Below are 6000 nucleotides of genomic sequence, written 5' to 3' on the forward strand. Positions count from 1 at the left end.
TGTACTTCAGACCTCTCCCCACAGGGTGTCCTATTTCTTTCCAATAGAACCTTCTCGGTCGCAAACACAGATGTGGGAAGTTCAGACATCAGTGCCACAAATGCATCGGCGAGGTGGTGTGTGTGTGTGTGTGTAAATTCTTGGCAGTACTGGCTCCCAGCTGGAGCTGTTTGTCTTCAACATTCATGGCCTGTGCCCAGCCCACAAAGTACTTGCAGCCTCTTTTTCCTCTTCCAAAATGCTTGCCTGCTTACTTTTGAAGGGGTTGGTAAGATTGGCCAGATTTGCTAACTTCTTGGCAAAAATGCATCCTTTGAAAGGCAGAAACCCACTTCCTGTTGGTGCTGTCACGAAGTAATTCCTGCAGCACTCTGTACAGCACGGTGTTTCAAAGGCAAAGGCAGTGCCAGTGCCATTTTCCTCTCTCACACTACAGCAAAGTGATGGCACCCTGCAGTACAGCTGATGGAAAAGCAGGATCCAGGCTGAGCTTGGTGCCACCATTTGTTTCTATCCTAAAGGTTTATGTCTGGAAGGTTTACTCAAGACTGAAATAGCACCATGACTGAGCACATGAACTTCAATCCCTCCTCTGCTTGGTTCAGGCACAGCATGGGTGGCAATGTTGGTGGAGTTTTGAGTAGTCTGTTTACTTCTGGACCACTGAAAAGGCTACTTTACAGCCTGGAAGAAGGGGAGGAGCTTTCACAAGGCAAGTTCATCATTTCACAAGGGGAGGCTGGGGCAGGCCTCCCCTTCTCAGCCTTGATCCCATTTTATTGTCATCTGTGTGATCAAGAGGAGCCTTGCAGCAGTGGTGAGCTATGTGTGGTAGCCCCAGGCAGTTGGGCAGGGCTCTGGGGATCTGGGGCAGGGGTTGATGGCCTCAGGGTCATAGGGTCCTGGGCCACAAGCAGAGTCAGGGGAGTCCAGCAGCAGGCAAGGACAGCCAGGTCTGTGTGTGCCCTTGGGCTTGAGCAGAGCAGCCATGGATCCCAGCCAAGCCCTGACTCGAGAAGAAATACAGTTTTGTTAAAAAAAGAACATGGTAGTGTCAGTCTAGTGCCTCGCTGCTTGTGGTCTGCAGGCAAGCCAGCCCTCGGTGCAGTGTGTTCCTCAAGCACATGGAAATAATTAACAGTTGCTCCTTTGTATCTCAGCCAGCACTGGAGCTACCTAATTATGGGCATTGTTTCTGTAAGAAACACCAAATAAATGTCTGTCTTCGTTCCCAGAAAGGGGTAAAGAGCCATGAGTACACAAAGTATCAGGCCCAGCAATGTGTTCATGTATGTGATTGTGCTTTACAGCTCTGAAAGTCAGTGCTAATTGGAATGGAGCCAATGGACTTACAACACCTGAGAGAAGAAACAGGTTCCTCCCCGGAACAAGATGGAGAATTCTCTGTGCATGACTGATCAGAAACACTTTCAACCAATGTGATTATTTCAGCATGCACAAGTCACAAGACTTTTAAGGGAGATTTTGGCAACTCTTCAAGAAGAAGTCTCACAGTCAATATTGAGGAAACTAAAAAAATGTAGTCTTGGTAGAGCCAATAAACATCTTTGTATATTTTAGGAATGTCCCAAAGAGGCAAGCTGAAAGGGTGGGCACCAGGTCAAGAGAAGTGATTCATACCATTTACTCTGCTCTTTAACACTGCATCCAGTTCTAGTGTCCCCATCATAAGAAGGGCACAGAGTTGCTGAAACAAGAGGGCCATGAAGATGATTCAAGGGCTGGAACATCTCTGCTATGAGGATAGGCTGAGGGAACTGGGGTTGTTCAGCCTAGAGGAGAGAAGACTCCCAGCAGTGGGGACCTTATAGTTGCCTTCCAATACCTGAAGGGATCCTACAGGAAGGCTGAAGAGAGACTTTTTATAAGGGTGTCTGGTAATAGAACAAGGGAGAATGGTTTTAAGGAGAGGGAGAGGAGGTTTAGACTGGATCTTGGGAATAAGTTCTTCAGTACAAGAGTGGTAATACTCTGGAATGGCTTGACCTCACAGGTTGTGGAAGCCTCTTCAAGGCCAGGTTGCATGAGGCTTTGAGCAGCCAAGTCTAATTGAGAGGCATCTCTGCCCATGGCAGGGAGTTTGGAGTAGGTGATCTCTAAGGTCCCTTCCAGCCTAAGGCATTCTATGATCTTCACATCCAGTGCTTCCAGCTGCATAGCAGCAATACAAAAACACACCTTACAGAAAAACTGATGTCAGAAATTAACTAACAGATTTGAGATACAACAGCAAATCACTGGGCCTGACTCGGATGAGAAACCTCGATGTGAAATGTCTGGACAAAATCTTATTTGTTTGACTCACTTTCTTTTTCCCTGAAGAACTAAAACTGATGTGAAGCCATGAAAGTCTATCTAAAGAAAAGTTAACTACTGCAAGGCCAGGTTTGTCTAAGAATGTCACTTACTGGTATTACCCATACACAGTCATTTGTGTATCTCCATCTATGACACGTGCTGAGATTCATCTTTTTCTTAGTGACATTTTCTTTATGGGGAGTAAGTTTGAACAAAGCAGAGTTTGTATCCTTGTTGAAACCATTTAGTCCACTCACACAACTGAAGACATCAAAGACTGCTTCTCTGGAAAGCCATCAGAATATAGAACAGGCCTTCCCTTCTTCTGGCCCTACACAAATACTGCTTAGTACACACCCAAATCCTTACATAAATCTCGTCCAAAAGACTTCTAATCAGAAAAGAAAACAACAACCCTGTGTTTCTCACACTATAAAAAAGACCACCTTGGGAAAAGAACAATGCAGTCACAGAGTGGTATGGGCTCTGTTAAGAGAGTTCACATTAAGCAAGCATTAACTATTCAAAGAATTAACTGAAACAGGGCAGTGAGGGAGCATCTGTTATTGAATTCAGGGTAGGGCAGAGAGTAGAAAACTAAGTTATAAACAATTTTACCAGGGGAAAAAAAACACTAAAAACAACAACAACAACAAAACCCAAAACAAAACAAAACCTAAATAAAACAAACCCTAAAAAAAAGGTAGAAATCACTGTCCCCTAGTCTGGATTATTCTCTTAGAAGGTAGGTTCAAATATCTATCAGTGCTTCTTTTTCCAAGTCGTCTCTGCAGTTACTGAATGAATCAGTAGCAGAATGTAAGAGACTCAAAATATGGACCAGAAGGGACTCTTAACATTGCTGGAACTATGTTTTTTTGTAGCAACACCTGCATTTGGCTAGATCACACTATTCACACTCTTTATATATTCCTCTGCATTTTATTTGTGGCTAAGTGGTCATGTAAGAATTAATGCTGTTATTTTGAACATGCATTATTTCTAGTGGGTAAAAGCTGCCCATGGTCTTGTGTGCCTGGGATAAATCATTCTATGATTAGTTGTGACCAAACTCACAAGAATGATACATAAAATTACTTCTTTATTACCCCTTTTACAATGCATTAACTGTTTGCTAGGTGCTGACAGAGTCAGACCCCTGCAGCCCTCCTTTTGGTCTGTCACAGAGTGCTGGCTTCAACCCAACAAACAGAGGAATGTAGTAGAGCTGCTCAAAGAGGAACCTGGTGCCAGTGATGGAGAAATGACAGAATTCACATTTTCTTGGGGCTGGAAAGAGGCAACATTACAGTAAAAGCAAACAGGATTTCAGAAGGACAGGTTTCACTTATCCAGAGAGGTGTTGGGTAACACTTCCTGGAAGGCTTGTCCAAGGGAAAAAAAAAAACGGAATTTAAAAAGAAAATGCTAAAAAGTGCTTGGAAAATAAGATCTATAGCAAAGGAATGGATCTGTATGAGATGGTAGCATAGTATCATAGTATCAGTCAGGGCTGGAAGGGACCACAAGGATCATCTAGTTCCACCCCCCCTGCCATGGGCAGGGTCACCCCACACTAGATCAGGCTGGCCAGAGCCTCATCCAGCCTGGTCTTAAACACCTCCAGGGACAGGGCCTCGACCACCTCCCTGGACAACCCATTCCAGGGCTTCACCACTCTCATGGTGAAGAACCTCCTCCTCACATCCAGCCTGAATCTCCCCACCTCCAGCTTCATTCCATTCCCCCTACTCCTATCACTACCTGAGATCCTGAGAAGTCTGTTCTTTAACAGTCTGGAAGGTGGAATAGAGAGAGTTCCATGAAGCTGAGGGGGAATGCAAATAAGTTAAATTAGAAATCAAAATTATCTCCAAAGGTGGTCTTGATAAATTAAAAAAGGTAAAATTGTGGGGAAAAATTAGATTAATTCAACAATGACAAATGCAAACCCCTGCATTTGTGGGGAACTCATCAACAGGTTTCAAAAACACAGGATAAAGAACGCTGACGTAGAAGGAAGTATAAAGACTTTAAAGGAGTCAACAGCAGTGTATTGTATTTGAAATAGGCAAACACAGTATAGATACAGGTGTGTTATCTGTAAATACCCAAAGTGATCCTGGTATATTATTAAGTATAAAAGTAACAACTGGTGGTGTGTGTTTGGTGCTGGATATCAAGAAGCTGGAGGAGAGCCATGACAATTATCAGAATTCTAGAAAACATGACACGGAAACAAAGAGAGGGAAAAAATGTGGAATGAAGGACCAGAACAACCTTCAAATACATAAAAGGCTGCTACAAAGAGTTTGGCAGAAATCTGTTCTTTGTGCTCCTAACGGAGAGGGCTGGATACAGTAGATGTGGGGAAAATGATTTTAATGTTAAGACATGCTGGAGGGAAGGGAGGCCATCCAGAGGGACCTTGACAGGCTGGAGAGGTGGGCACAAGCCAACCTCATGAGGTTCAACAAGACCAAGGGCAGGGTCCTGCATCTGGGTCGAGGCAATCCCAGGCACAAATACAGGCTGGGCAGTGACTGGCTGGAAAGTAGCCCTGAGGAGAGAGACTTGGGGGTGCTGGTGGACGAGAAGCTCAACATGAGCTCTCAGTGTGCACTTGCAGCCCGCAAAGCCAATCAGATCCTGGGCTGTATCAGGAGAAGTGTGGCCAGGAGGTCGAGGGAGGTGATCCTCCCCCTCTACTCAGCCCTGGTGAGACCCCACCTGGAGTACTGTGTCCAGTTCTGGAGCCCCTACTACAAGAGGGATCTGGAGGTGCTGGAATGTGTCCAGAGAAGGGCCCATGAGAGAAGGGGGAATGGAATGAAGCTGGAGGTGGGGAGATTCAGGTTGGACATGAGGAGGAAATTCTTCACACTAAGAGTGGTGAAGCCCTGGAATGGGTTGTCCAGGGAGGTGGTTGAGGCCCCATCCCTGGAGGTGTTTAAGACCAGGCTGGATGAGGCTCTGGCCAGTCTGATCTAGTGTGGGGTGTCCCTGCCTATGGCAGGGAGGTTGGAACTAGATGATCCTTGTGGTCCCTTCCAGCCCTGACTGATACTGTGATACTATGAATCTACAGCACTGAAATCAATTTACAAAGGCAGAGTGTGGCATAATTTAGTTCTCTGATAACAGACTAGATGAATATTCATCAGGAATGACCTGCTACACTGGAACCTGCCTTGGATGAGAGGCATTCTACTTGATGCTTCAAGGTTGCCTCCAGCCTGCTAGTGTTTTATTAGGATTGGGATCTTAACCTCCCCAGAGTCAGTAACAAAGTGTCCCGGTGACCTCCCACAACTCTTTAAGTGGCAGGCAAGGTCTCAGATGGCACTGGCTAATCCTATTGCAGCCAAAGTTCTATTCTGTCTTAGAGGACTCTCTTCTGGGAGGATGTGGTTTAGGTATAGGTAGCAGAACTGCGATCAGACAGTGGAGGATTAAGTCCCTGCTCTCTGATAGATGACTGTTGCCTCACCCATTTCACCACTTCCCTGTTGCTTGACCCCACACTGTTTGATCTCCAGTAAAGTTAATGGCTGAACAAACTGTCGTGACAACCCCAGTTCCAGGAAACACTGGGGTGAGGCTGGGAGCTGGGGACAACGGCCTTGTTGACCAGGGGTGCGGTACTACAGCATCCTGAAACAAAGAGCAGGCAGGTCCTGT

The sequence above is a fragment of the Melanerpes formicivorus genome, unplaced genomic scaffold (assembly GCF_026170545.1).
Source record: "Melanerpes formicivorus ecotype bairdi unplaced genomic scaffold, bMelFor1.0.p_v2 SCAF_69, whole genome shotgun sequence".
In the NCBI taxonomy this organism is placed as follows: domain Eukaryota; kingdom Metazoa; phylum Chordata; class Aves; order Piciformes; family Picidae; genus Melanerpes; species Melanerpes formicivorus.